Here is a 15,721-nt window from a genome sequence, read left to right on the forward strand (position 1 = left end):
TTTCTTTTCTTAAAATAGATACCAAATCATTAGATATTCGAGTATCTGGTTTTATTACTTGCATACTTTTTTCAATTTGTTGCTGAAATTTTTCTTTTAAAGTTAATGTTTCCGTTTCTATCTTAGTTTCAGTCTCAGTCTCAGTTTTATTTTCATTTTCTTTGTTTATATCTGTATTCTCGCAATAATTTTCATCATTTAATCTTTCTATAATTTTTTGTAACTGTTTTCTAATGACTGTTTGATTAGGTAAAGTAAATAATTCAAATATACATTCATCATCGCCATCGCATGTTGGGTTGTGTAAATATTGTAAGACTCCGGATAATTCTTCTTTTCTTCTTTGACTAATTCTCTTCTTTAGAGCTTGAAACATATTTTGAGCTAAAGATGACTTCTTTTTAGATATTTCAAACATGAGAAGTTTGAGAACTGCATCTGCTGTACACAAATTTGCATCATGACGACATAACGCCTCTACAGCTAATTTTACTGGAGTAAGCATATCCACTATATCAGAAATGATGTTAAAATCATTTTCCTCAAAGGTAATAGGAGATTTTAAATCAATCAAAGCTTTTTGTATGCATGTTTTAAGAAAAAGAAAACGTTCAAGCATTGTTAAAAGAGAATTCCATCGTGTTTTGCAATCTAAAAGCAGAGTTAACTCTTTACCTTTTTCAGATTTTACATATTTTTGTAAAATAGAATCGTTTTTTGTTGGAGATCTCTTGAATAAGACAACAGTTTTACGTATTTTCTTCACTAGCTCGTTAATATTAATTTCATTGTGATTTGATATTTCAATGTCTTTATGGATTGGTTCAAAATCTAATCCCATCTGCGGACATGTAAAGTCTTCAATGTCTTCATCATCTTTATTAATATCATCATCGTCGCCGGAACAGTCGTCTTCTACTTGTGAAACAGCTATTTCCTTCGTTAGAGTTTGAGATACTACAATGTCTTTATTTTTATTATAAAGAACATCGCAAACTGCTAGATGTATACCATGTGCCAGACATAAATGATGTTCAGCTTTTACTATTTTTCCAACTTTCAGCATTACGTTAGGGCCATCTGTGACAATGGCAACGATGTCTTTTGTAAGTGAAATGCTGTGTTCATATAAACATTGCTGCAAAATATGTTTACATCTTTCGGCAGACATAGATCCGTGCACACGAATAAGACCTAAACTCCAAAATTTCTCTTTGCAATGTATATTAATATTCATATATCGCTTATTAGCTGTGGATGTCCATTCGTCAAAAGTTAATGAAAAGCGTTTCCCGGTTGCTTTATACTGACTTATTTCTTTAATTACATGCTCTCGTATTTGCAATGAATAATTAATAACTCTATTGCGTATGGCAGTGACAGAAGTAGGTAAATCATTATAGCCTTTTGATATTAAAAGTTGTCTTAAATCATGTGATTTGACAAAAAGATTAAATGACAATCCATCTAAAGCAGTCATCCGAGCTAAAACTGCATCTAATGAAGATTTTTCAAAAGGTATAAAATAATTAGAGATTTTTCGTTTCTTTGGTAGTATTTCAGTTTCAGGCAAGTTTAAAGTGTTAGCATTATTAACTTTTTTGTTATGTTTAGCCATTAAATGAGTATGTAAACCTTTTGTACTGCCACCAAGGGTCTTCAATACGGCGTTACATTGCTTGCACTTTGCAGTATTTCCATTTACAGCTTTCAAAAAATAATACCATATGGATGTGTCACATTTATCTTTTTTATGTGGAATATACACAATATCTTGTTGCTCCATGTTATAAAATTAGTTATATAAATTATATATAATTATATAATATAATATAAGAAATACTCTCTCTCTATAAACAAATACTCCTAATCTAACCTATTATTTATTGCACATCGCACCGGTAAATAGCACAGATAGGTTAGGTATCGGTACGCGAGTTATTAGCCTATTAAACATGTTTCATATCTTTTCCCTGACGATGGCGTTGCATCTTGCGTCACGTCTATTGTCTCGCAAAATTTAAAATAAAAAGCTCCATCAATATGTGAAAAAAATAAGTGATTCTTACTCGGAACTAAGTTTTAAATATGGACACATTAAATATATTAAATATATCTTTAATAAACACATTAAAATATCAATTAAAAATATTGATAATTGATAATGATAAACTAGAAATAATTATTAAAGTATAATTTTTGTATACATCAATATATTATATAAGTATTAATTACTGAAACTGCAAATCCCGAAATTTCGGGATTTATGGTGATGAATCCCGAGGATTTTCGAGATTGTAAAATTGATCGGGATCCCGAGATCCCGGGATTCGGTATCCCGGGATTAGAAACTCTAATCACGAAGGAACTGAAGTCTCATGGGGAAGTAACACTTGCGCGCCAATGACCGTTACGCGGATAATCACGAAAGCTCAGTATCTCAAGCGATTAAGGGATATGAATGACCGCCCTTCCCCTAGAATTTGAATCGACGGTTTCGATGAAATTGAGCTTCTCGGACACTTTCTCCGATATTCGGGCACTCCAGGAGATGCTGGAACATTCGCGGAACATCTCCTCGAGCGGATGATGTCGAAATACCGCACGAGAGCCGCCGTATATGTCGAAATATAGTCCAAATATAGTCGAAAACGATATCTCAAACGATAGTCCCTTTCCCCTTTCCCCTCGCCCAGCTCGCTAACTCCGCGAATTCGCGATGTTTCGAGACTCCCGGGGTCCCGTCGACGCCGGGATACCCTTCGAGAGGATGAAGAATCCTCGCGAGGCTCTCGGGCGAGCGAGTAACGCCGAAATATGCGCGAAAATCACGGCGGAACGTCTCAAGCGAGAAACGTCCTCCATCCCTTTCCCACCAACCTCCAATTCGCGATGTTCCGAGGCTCCTGGGTCCCCATCGACGTCCGGATGCTCTTCGAGCATATTATTCGGCCCACCTTCTTTGAGATCTAATCAATTCAATCTTTGATTTGCTTGTCGGTAGTCCTCGCAGGCGAAAAGCCTTCTTCAATGTGATCATGGTTACTCGCTGCCTACTTCCATCTTAAATTTTCAAAATTTTCATCTCAAAATTTTCAAATTTTCGAAAAGCCAAGAGTCGTTTTCGTACCCCACTTCTGATAAATACTGTGGGCAATTTATCGTCATGTATAGAGAGAGCGAGCAAGTTTTCGCGCCGATATGTGAGATCGCGAGCGACCGTTCCTTGTCACCGTGATTCGGTTAGTCAGGATATAAAGGTCCGGAACGCCAACGTTTAATAAAAAGAGTATATTGCGAAATGTATATTTATTGTGAATTCTTGTTCGTTTGGTGTTTAGAGAGAGAAGGCCTCGTTTCCCCGAAAGTCGAGATTTTTATATGCGCGTTTTACATAGTGGTTGCGTTCCGTTTCGCACATTATGCGCACAAATTACATAGAAAACATTCCGTTTCACTCAATGCGCGCATGAACAGCGCTTAGAATTCCCTAGATCCCCACTATCTGCAGCGCATAATACACGCATCAGCTACCTCAAGTTTGAATTGCAGCAGCTTATGCGTTCTATGCGATTGTATATGACGATTGATAGCGATATTTGAAAAGTGAAAAGTTGACTTGTAGTTCTACAAGAAAGCATCAGTGTCAAAATATGGAAGAGTCATTGATCGAATTCCCAGTCTTTCTTGAAGAAACGCAGAGCGTCATTACATTATTTCTTACTCAAGAACTAATTAATAGAGTTCAAACAGGTAACATTCAGCCGAATATATTTTAAGGTTATTTAAAAGAAACATAAATAAATGGACATTTCTTACAGAAAAAAGTTTTGAAAGTTATGAAAATACTCCCAATTGACAGTTTCCGTAATGTCGAATTAAAATTACCAATTAGATGTATTTTCGCAATTTCCAAAAAATGTTTTTTTATAAGGGATTATTTTTATATTTATTTGATTATTGGGTGTATATATAAATTATATTTTTAATACTATCTGCTGTTACAGATCAAAAGCTGTTGCAATCACTTGTGAACAAAGAATTATATTGATATTAAAATAATGTTCAGTTTATTGTTATTTTTAGTTTTATATTACAAGTACTTTGTAAATAGAGTACAGTTTTACCTCCTAACAATAAGTACCAAGTTAAAACTTAGTGTTTATTAATATTTTTATACTTATACATTGCATAATAATAACTTCAATATGGGAATTATAATTTTATACCAAAGTTGTATGCATGGATTTATAATAAAATAATAAATAATCAAAATCAATGTTAAAATTGTTTATTATTTAATATACACATTTTTATTATTATATACATAATGTTGTCGAGTATACTACATACACTTTAATATTATATTTTCCTCGGTAAAGCATTCATAATTTCAATTCTTTTAACATTTCCTAATTCAACTGCATTATCATGTAAAATAGGTCTTACTTCTTCTTCTTCATTTGTACATATACCCAACAGTTCGATTATATCATTTTGCAAAATACAAATGTTGTGTAATACACAACAGGCCAAAATAAATTCGGGAATTTGTAGGGTGTCTGTTAAAGGTAAACAGTCTAAGAGAATTCTAAAACGAACTTTCAGATGACCTATTGCTCGTTCAATTGCCATTCGCGTAGATGACAGACAATAGTTAAAATTTTTTTGCGCATTAGTTAAATGACCATTATTTCTAAAAGGTACCATGACATGTGGATGAATACCGTACGCAGCATCTCCAATAATATGAGAATTATCGGGAAAGTAAATTTCATGTAATTGAAGAAAATCTGCCACTGGTGAATTCCGAAAAACTCTTGCATCGTGCACAGATCCCACATGCCCGGCGTAGCAATGGGTGAAAAGTCCAAACGAATCACAGACAACTTGTACATTTATTGAGTGAAAGCCTTTCCTGTTTATGTACGAGTCTGGATCTTCTTTTGGAGCACGAATCTTAATGTGAGTGCCATCAATAGCACCTATTACTTTTGGAAAACCACCACAAGCTTGTTCAAATTTCTCCATTACTTTTGTGGCAACTGCATTTTTAGGCCATTGAATAAACTGAGGAGCAATGCAATGTAGAGCATATGTTACTCGTCTTAATGCTCTAAATGCAGTTGCTTTTCCAACTCCGAATTTCGTCGATACAGACCTGAAGACAATAATATAATATTAATAAAATATTACTATTAAATAATTAATAATTTATTTTTTGGGTGTACTTCCAAATAACTCCTGCCCCCGATTGACTTGAAATTTTACACAGAAGTTCTATTATATCCATTATATCCATTTTTTTCTTTAAATTTATATTAATAATTTTAATGTATGAGATACCTATAAGAGTCAGGAGTGGACATGAACCAAATTGCAATGAGGAGTTGTTTTTGAGCAGAAATTGGTTTTCTTCCAGGCAATGCATCTATGGCTCTTAATCCTGGCCCGATTAATTGTAACACTACTTCAAATGTTTCTGGAAACATTCTGTAAGATATAAAATTGCTAATGTTGTAATTTTTTGACATTATTTTTACATTAGTAAACAAAAATTCAATATGGAAAATAAGTATAATGTACAGACTTTTTTATAAATATTTTAAAACATCAATCAAGTTAAAAAATATGTATGAAAATATTTACACTTACCGAAAATGTTCTTTGAATACGCGTCTCGTGTATCCAGGAATAACTCTCTCAACAAAATCTTCTTTATAAACTGTTTCTCCACGTGTTTCGCCCACCATTAAAACTGAATATAAAATTTCTAATTCATAGCCTGTACTTGAACTATCATATTCTTCGTCACTCATTTCATAATCATCAGAACTGCAACTTGATAATTCGCTACTCATGTCACTCATTTCATCAATTAAAAACGTTGTCACATTGACAGCGCAATTTATTGTGGAATCCATTTTAATTTCCCACTTCCAATGCGTTCAATATCGTTCCGTTTCAAAGCATGCATCGTGCGTATAATGAAACGAAACGCAACCAATGCGCTAAGCATTAGCGATGTAAGCAATGCGTACTATGCGCAAAACGGAACGCACCCAGTATACATATAAGTAGAATCCAAGAGCTCCGAGGGGGGAGCGGGGCAAGGAAGACCTGTGAAATAAAATAAAATATAAAATATAATATACAATATATATAGAAATATGAAGGTACGGGACCTCTGCTCTCTCGATATAGCGGGGGGGGGGGGAGATAAAAAATATAAAAAATATAAAAATAAAGATATAAAAGATGAAAAATAAAAAATAAAACCTTAATGCTGAAAGAGGTGATTATGGCCATAAAGGTTGCTACGGTGACAGCGGCAGAGGCGACGGCGGTGGTTAGGGCGTCTCTAGATCGCGAAGATACTGGACGTCGCCCCCTCAGTAGCCTCCACCGTGGTCACTTCACGGGCGCCGTGGCTCCCGCCTTTGCGCTCTATACCACTGCACCCACACCTGCACAAGGCGCGCCCACTGCTACGCAGTGCGCACCATGTTCTGCGTAATCACTGCGAATATCCGCTGAGATCTAATATTCAGAGTTCGTCTTTCTCGATTTCGACATTATTGAGCTGGAAAAAATTAACATTAAATAAAAATAATTATAATTTTATATTATATATATTTTTTTTCTATACTTAAAGTGCCATACTTACTAATTGGCGGAGGACCATGTTTTCGTTTTGCCTCTAGTCATCTTTTTTTTGACACTATATCGCAGGTACGATCGAGAGAAGAGAAGATGCAAGAGAAGCGCGAAGGAGAGAGAGAGCCGGCGTGCCGCATCGACGGCTGCGAGAGATAGAATATAAAAAATTTACTTTTTTTATAAAAACAGAAATATATTAAAAATTTTATATTTATAAAAAGAAAGAACTATATTACAATTTTATATTTATTTTATATATATTAATTAATTTTTTCTATATATTAACAGGGTGTCGCAATGGATGGGAAAACGACAAAGTTTATTTGTACATTATTTTTATATATTTATACAAACACGAAATTAAGCGCGACAAAAATCGAGATGGCGCGACGACAATAAACCTTCGAGAAACGTAAATCGCGAAGATAACTACGACGCGTAAAGATTTCTCGAAATTCCTCGCTGCTTGACCACGATAGCTCTCGTGAAATCACAAACTCGAATTTAATTCCAATAACGGGCTTAGCCCATACGCTAAAGAAATACACTAAATTACGCGATCGCGCCAGAATCGGCCGATTCGCCAGAATCGCCACGTCAGAATCGGCCGATTTCATGTATTACTACGCGCGGGAGTTTTCAACGCGTAAATAATAAATAATATATAATCAGCAAAGTACATAATTTTAATTCGCCGAATATCAATTATGTACATAATTTTATTATGAGGGAATACATAATTTTAATTCCCGATTTTCTATTATGTACATAATTTTAATTTGTCGAATTTTTATTATGCACACAATTTTAATTTTTTATTATATATACATAATTTTAATTCGCCGTTCTATTATGTAAATAATTGAAATTGTACATAATAGAAATTTGATCAATTAATATTATGTACATAATAAAATTTCGGGAATTAAAATTATTTACATAATGGTTTGAACAATACTAGGTTTGGAGTGAAAACTACTCCAAAGCCGAAGGCAGAATTTTATTCTCTAAAATTCCCGTAGGAATAGATTTCTCCCTTCTTGTCGATCGGATTTGTATCGGCAATCGGTTTCTGCATGATTGCCTGGGATTTCTTAATGATATCTTATGCGTCAATTTTAGACTTGGTGCTGTCTGGGTCTCTAATATTCAAGAATTTTAAAGGTGGAAGTGGACAAGTCTACATTCACACCTTACCTGAAGATTTAGCCCTTATTTCCAATGCCCTTGAAAAGATAATAAAATAAAATATTGTCGAGCACTGTAACATTAATTTGATATATTGAAACACTCGCATATAAATGTATTAATATTATATGTATGCATATTTAAATATGAATGCAAAGGTATATATGTATGAATAATTAAATATGGTACTTATAAAACTAAAAAATATATACTTAACCTTACGAGCGAAACTTTCTAATATACTGAGGTATCGATATATTGCCGTTTGTCATCACGAACAATATACTTCTAGTATATAGACGTCTGTGAGTCACTATAAAGAGATAATTATAATAATAGTATATTGTGTATCAAGTGCGAAAAGTTGACAATTGGTCACGAGTGCGGGGGATGGACGCACGAGCCGAAGGCGAGTGCGACCACCCCATACGAGTGAACAATTGTCAATCCGCACTTGATACACATACTATTTTGTATTGCAAGTGCAGGCAAAGTGGCTGTTTCGGCGCGTTTTGTGTGCACGAGGCGGCCGATCGCACGCCGCCATCTTGCCGCGGCACGGTGGGGGAATAGCCGGTTTCAATACATTTCTTACGGCTTGAGCCGTATACAATGACTTTTAACGCGGCTCAGCCGTAGATAATGGCTTTGAAACCGGCTTATTCACTCACCGCGTCGCCGCTAAATGGCGTCGGGGGAAATTGGCCACTTTCGGCACAGAAAACATGCACCGAAAGTGCCACATTGCCTGCACGTGTAATACAAAAAATTTTATTGTTTTCATGACATGTTCTTTTTTGACGTTTACTTGTTCGTGCAGTCAAACTTTCGATTTCTCTTAATTTTTAAAGCCTGATCTACAATGTGCTCTTTGCCCTCTTGTTTTCTTGCTTCTTTGTGCTTTACCCAGTGAGAAATGATTGGTCGAATTGTCATCGATTCGACGAATTTGACATCGATTCGACAATGAATTGACGTCGATTCGACCATCAATTCACACTGGGTATTTTACCGACAAAGTAGAGTTCGTCCACTTTTATCTCAGGCAACAAAAAGAGAAGAAACATTGTGCAGAGAACAAAGAACACGAAAGACAACGCAAAGAGCACATTGTAGATCAGGCTTCAGACAACCGTAAAACATGCGGTGTGAGGAACGGAATACGATTTGGATATCGGTTAATATACAATGCTTGTGTCCTTATGGAGCTTTATGGATTCTTATGGGTTTGACGCATCATTGCTGATGGCGCGTCTGATAGCTTTGCTCGTCACATCCATACAAAGTATCTTTTTATATAAATTGTGATTATCTTCAGTGATTGCTCCGTAGTAGCCACCACCGTGTCCGATGGCTTGTGTGGATAGGTCTGATATTGCTGGAGTGAGGTGCTCCCTAGTTATAGTCTGTGTGGATCCAACTGATTTAAGCTCTGCTGGTGTGATTGTCTGGCGCAACTTGACTTTGAGAGATATGAATCTTAGCCAAAGCATTGCTGTGGTATAGTAGTTAAAGTACTCTGGGAGTATCGATTCTGTGTTCACGTCGTCTGCTACATATTCTGCATAGCACAGTCTGGCCACCTCAATGAGTGTTGGGGCTGTGAAATCGAATCTGGTATCGTTGTTCGTTTCCTTAACTGATATGGACGAGATAAACACTGCGTTTTTCGTCGGATCATCCCTCATTGGCTGCACGTTTTTTGACATGCTCGCGGCTAATCTAGTTGGCTGATTAATGGCCTTAGGAAGTGCCCGTTTGTTTTTCGGCTTTGGGGCTTGCGCGATTACTGTTTGAGCGGGTTGGTGATGACTTGGTAATATTGCCTGCGGATCCTTCTGGTTCTCTGGTCTGCCCAAGTATATCCTTTTCTGAACTGGTACGGATTCCGGAGTACACCACGCAGCGCGGCTAGAAGAGTCTGCTTCGCTTTTTTTATGCGAGAAATCGGGTTCTGGTCAAATAAATTTTTCAAGTTTAATACATCTTTACTATGATTTTTCCATAACGCGTCCACAGCCTCCCTCAGATTCCTTCTTTTCTTGCGCACTTCACTCCTTTTTTTCATGTTTACGAAACCTTTCCCTATTGTGAGATCTGAAAGGCTTCTTGCCTGAAACAAATAAATTGTATTATTATTGGCCTATATCTTTGTTATAATAAATAATATCTCTTACATGTTTCAAGTGTGCAATGAGTGAGTCAAAGGAGTAAGGAAGGCGCTTCTTTTCTTGTGACGTCAGAGTTGAGAAAACATGTTAAAAATTCTAGATTTCGAAATGGATAAATACATATTTCGATGAAGCGGCACTTTAAATTAGAGAACCTCAAGTAAGAGACACGCGAACTGATTATAACGTCGGGATCGATTAATGGCTGACTTTGAAAGAATATTTCTGATATTAGACATACTGATAAAGTAAAAATCTCACACAAACATCAACAGCATCGTAGAAATTGCTGTATTTTTTCAAACCATCATGCGGGGTCTACAATGGAGTCGTAAAGTCGTGCTCACGTAGGAAATTGACCAACCAGAATCGATAATTCTTTTCATACTCGACTATTGGTCAATTTCTTGTGAGTTGTGATTTCTTGTGACTTTGAGACTCTATGGTAGACCCTGCATCACAATTTGCGTGTCTCTAAAGCGGGATCTACAATGGCAGCAGGAGTACAGAGTACAAGAGTAAGCAGTACGAAATGGGATTCGCTCATTTCGTCGGGAGTAACGAAGTTACGCTTATTACTTACTTTTGTACTCTGTACTTCTGCTGCCATTGTAGACCTCGCTTCAGGACCATTTTACAATAAGTTGCAAATATTCTCGTTGCTAGTTGACAATTGCCGATTGACCAATCAGAGCAAAGCGACTTGTCAGCTGATTGGTTAATTTGCAACTATCAACTAGCAACGAGGATATTTGCAACCTATTGTAGAATGGCCCTTAAAATTTTTCTAAAACGCTTAGAGTTGGTTACTTTCTTTATATGGTATGAATGGAATTTATATTTAGTAAGAATTCATTACTTTTACTAATGTCAAATTTGCGTTTTAACTGATGTGAATTAATCTGAGGATTAACATGCACTATAGCAAGCACATTATTTTTATTGTCTTCATGACATGTTCTTTTTTGACGTTTACTTGTTCGCGCAACCAAATTTCTGATTTCTCTTAATTTTTGACACAACCGTTGAAACATGCGATGTGAGGAATGCGTATGATTTGGATATCCGTTCCCAGGTAGAACACAAAACTTATGACATCATTATGACGTCACTAAATCACAATGATCTTATTTGATACATTTTGGCTATGTTTTGGTGACTTATTTATGATATATTGATTTTAATATAACTTCCAAAAAAAAGAGTATTATGTAAAATTGATTGATACACGAAATTTATTTGCATTATATATTGTAACCGTAATTCTTTCATTCGGTCGGATAACTAGTTATCCGAAAAGTAAGGCCGATGTAATGGGCCGACACATCTTCGGCGCGGAAAGCGGGAAATTTGCGAAGACACAATAAATTTTCGTTTGCCTGGGCGCCAGGCGCGAGATTCGCGCTACTCTAAAAATTCATAATTAGGAAAAGATCTTCCGTAAATCTTAAAACATCCCGAAAGTTTCGCGACGGCAATACTCGACTCGCTCAGAGCGTCAGGGGGTAGAGGGGGGAGTTCGGACAGGAGAGAGAACGGAGTTCGAGAGTGGCTATTTAGAATTCCCAAAGTGTAATATTAATTGAATATATTTGAACAATGATGCGAATAAATAACAAAAAAAATATAATTGTTAGGGTAATATTGCATACAAAAAAATAATATTCTTGCGATAAGATATTAATTAAATTCCGCGCACTTGTCGTTCGTGACGGGCGGCGAGTTCTATAGGACGCCGAAATCCAAAGCGATCGAAATCGGATATTACAGTCGTAAAGATAAGGTACAGCGAGAGTACGGCTGCTGACACGTGGCGCGGTGTTATGATTCCGCGACCTTTTGGATGACCCGACGCGGAGATATCTGGTGACACGCGGAACCCGGGAGTAAACTTGTTCGTATACGTGGCGAATAATTATTCACGCAAGAGACTTACTACGGTCCGTGCGAAGTGATTGATTCTAATAACCGCGGCACTACACAATCTCCCGTAAACTATAATATGTTCCGCGCGATTTATTCCTGATATCTATTCCGCGGGACGTTCTTCGCGCAAGTACACAAAATAGCTAATATATCCGAATGATCGCAGGCGCGAAAAAGAATACGCTATTGTAAGAAATGATTATTTAAGCGAATTATTATTTAATAAACATCTAAGGATGACCGTTATAAATTTAAACTGATCTTAGCGAAAGCGCGGATATGCGAAGGATCAAAGCAAGGATGTTTCAAAGTCACTATAGAAAAATACTGAGATTACTGTTAAAGACAAAGACTACTTTTATTTTTAAAGACTCTTGTATACAAAATTTTCGACTGCTTAGGTATACTTCTTGAAAGAGAGTACCGAGTTTCTCAGCTCGCTTGCTTAAATGCCCTTTGTCTCTCCCGCGCGCGCTGCTTTAGTTTGCGCCCTTTTCGCTCGGCGCCGAGGGCAGCAGTTACTGGTGACAGTTAGCTGTCCGATTGGCGCGTGCGCAATCAGCCGATCGGCTGATTCCTTTCAGTATGATTATGAGATGAATCGGTACCTTTACTCTACTTATAGTACATATATGGTGTCGTCCCGCATATATGGTATCCCGCAGATGGCCCGGGCGTATATCCCGGTGCAGGTACGTATTCTGCAGGCCCGGGCATGTATCCCGGTGCAGGTACGTATCCTGCAGCACCGGGCACATAACCTGACGCGGGAGCGTACCCTACTGCACCAGGCACATATCCCGGTGCCGGCATGTATCCTGCGGCACCGGGCACATATCCTGGCGCGGGAGCGTATTCTCCTGCGCCAGTTACATATCCTGGTGCAGGTATATAACCTCCGGGTGGCCCGGGCATATATTTTTGTGCGGGAACTGCAGGTCCGGGTCGTCGGTTCAGTTTTCGCCGCTCTTTGTTCACCGCCCGCCGTACGGCTTCATTTATGCATATCAAAAATATTTTTCAAAATATTTACGATTTATTCCACAACGGGATAATATTCACCATGGTTTCATGTGATTCTTGTTGTATCTTCAAATGGTTTTAACAATTGAACAAATTCTTCGGTTTATTTATTCATTTGGTTGATTATCTGTTCTGAGATAAATCGGAGGAATCGTAGGACATTGCAAAATAATGCTAATTTTTTTATAATTATATGAACTTTAGCATATGGCAAATTTTTTAATTAATCGATTGATTAATTTGTACGTCAGTGACGGGATTTATTGGCTTTCGACTAGATTTTTTGACATATGCTTATTGTTCCCCTCTTATTTCTCGTGCCTTAGCAACACGACCTTAGAACATATAGAAATGGAATGGCATTACTTTTCGGGAAACAAAAGTATCCATAAGATCTGTATGAGAGAGAAAGATATATATTCCTATTCGTGCTCTATGCGCATGCGCTAGAACAAAACAGGCGCTGGAATGACAGCTTCAAATTTTTTATTTAAAATAGGTAGTAACAACTACATAGCAATACCAGTTGCTTGGAACCAAGGAAACATATGGACATAAGGAGACATCTCCCGGCGCGCCACGTTATTTCGTAGCATCGCGAAGGAACTGAAGTCTCATGGGGAAGTAACACTTGCGCGCCAATGACCGTTACGCGGATAGTCACGAAAGCTCAGTATCTCAAGCGATTGAGGGGTATGGCCGCCCTTCCCCTAGAATTTGAATCGACGGTTTCGATGAAATTGAGCTTTTCGGACACTTTCTCCGATATTCGGGCACTCCAGGAGATGCTGGAGCAGTCGCGGAACATCTCCTCGAGCGGATGATGTCGAAATACCGCACGAGAGCCGCCGTATATGTCGAAATATAGTCCAAATATAGTCGAAAACGATATCCCAAACGATAGTCCCTTTCCCCTTTCCCCTCGCCCAGCTCGCTAACTCCGCGAATTCGCGAGGTTTCGAGACTCCCGGGGCCCCGTCGACGCCGGGATACCCTTCGAGACGATGAAGAATCCTCGCGAGGCTCTCGGGCGGGCGAGTAACGCCGAAATATGCGCGAAAATCACGGCGGAACGTCTCAAGCGAGAAACGTCCTCCATCCCTTTCCCACCAACCTCCAATTCGCGATGTTCCGAGGCTCCTGGGTCCCCATCGACGTCCGGATGCTCTTCGAGCATATTATTCGGCCCACCTTCTTTGAGACCTAATCAATTCAATCTTTGATTTGCTTGTCGGTAGTCCTCGCAGGCGAAAAGCTTTCTTCAATGTGATCATGGTTACTCGCTGCCTACTTCCATCTTAAATTTTCAAAATTTTCATCTCAAAATTTTCAAATTTTCGAAAAGCCAAGAGTCGTTTTCGTACCCCACTTTTGATAAATACTGTGGGCAATTTATCGTCATGTATAGAGAGAGCGAGCAAGTTTTCGCGCCGATATGTGAGATCGCGAGCGACCGTTCCTCGTCACCGTGATTCGGTTAGTCAGGATATAAAGGTCCGGAACGCCAACGTTTAATAAAAAGAGTATATTGCGAGATGTATATTTATTGTGAATTCTTGTTCGTTTGGTGTTTAGAGAGAGAAGGCCTCGTTTCCCCGAAAGTCGAGATTTTTATATGCGCGTTTTACATAGTATACATATAAGTAGAACCCAAGAACTTCGAGTGTGGAGCGGGGCAAGGAAGACCTGTGACATAAAATATATAAAATATAATATACAATATATATAGAAATATGAAGGTACGGGACCTCTGCTCTCCCGATATAGCCGGGGGGGGGGGGGGGGGGGGCTTGGGGGGGAAGGGAGAGAGAGAGAGAGAGAGAGAATTGACTTTTACATTACCGCCGGCATTAGCGTTACTCAAGGTGTACCATGTGGAAGTTGTCGGTCGGATTTACACCTTTTGGTCGCGCCGTCTAGATTTTTGTCGCGCTTAATTTCGTGTTTGTATAACTGCGTTTGCGAAAATGTCGAGCAAGGTATGTGTGAGTGAATAAGACGAATCGCGTAATAATTGTCGTTGTCTGTAAGTAAGAAGGATCGAAAGTGCGCGCGCGTGAGAGCGAGAGAGACGGCGATAGCTGTGAATTGCCGGTCGCCGGCGTATTTGCGTTGAACACCGAGTTACATCATTTTGCGACCATAATTCTACTCTCGGATTATCACTGAGAATCTTTCGAGTCGACTTTAGAACTTTCCTGATCGCCGAACTAGTTGTTCCGTTCTTTTCTTGTGTGCAATATATTGTTAACGTGTCGTGTTATATAAAAATAATGTACAAATAAACTTTTTCGTTTTTTCATTCATTGCGACACCCTGTTAATATATAAAAAAAATAAATTAATATATATAAAATAAATATAAAATTATAATATAGTTCTTTCTTTTTATTAATTAAAAATTTTTAATATATTTCTGATTATAAAAAAAGTCAATTTTTTATATTCTATCTCTCGCAGCCGTCGATGCGGCACGCCGGCTCTCTCTCCTTCGCGCTTCTCTCTTGCATCATCTCTTCTGTGATATAGTGTTAAAAAAAAAAGATGACTAGAGGCAACGAAAACATGGTTCTCCGCCAATTAGTAAGTATGGCACTTTAAGTAAAGAAAAAAAAATATATATAATACAAAATTATATATATAATATATATATAATACAAAATTATATATATAATACAAAATTATAATTATATTTAATTAATATTAATTTTTTCCAGCTCAATGATATCGAATCATCTCTTCTCTCGATCGTAC

At 37.6% G+C, this 15,721-nt stretch overlaps 1 long non-coding RNA gene across 5 annotated transcripts in view; it reads left to right on the forward strand.

The window, feature by feature from the left end:
- The window catches only part of LOC114944699 (uncharacterized), a 65,427-nt gene that overhangs the window by 8,123 nt on the left and 41,583 nt on the right, over positions 1 to 15,721 (forward strand). The window contains exon 6 of one of the 5 annotated variants that reach the window (XR_014925873.1): positions 4,008 to 8,990. The exons of 2 other annotated variants lie outside the window; for them this stretch is intronic. This is a non-coding gene — a long non-coding RNA (uncharacterized LOC114944699). Of the gene's footprint in view, positions 1 to 4,007; positions 8,991 to 13,467; positions 14,115 to 15,427; positions 15,491 to 15,721 lie in introns of those variants that run through there. 2 more of the 5 variants (XR_014925874.1, XR_014925875.1) reach the window with 2 other exon arrangements.

The sequence above is a fragment of the Nylanderia fulva genome, unplaced genomic scaffold (assembly GCF_048542155.1).
Source record: "Nylanderia fulva isolate GAGA-0341 unplaced genomic scaffold, ASM4854215v1 Scaffold59, whole genome shotgun sequence".
Taxonomy (NCBI): Eukaryota; Metazoa; Arthropoda; class Insecta; order Hymenoptera; family Formicidae; genus Nylanderia; species Nylanderia fulva.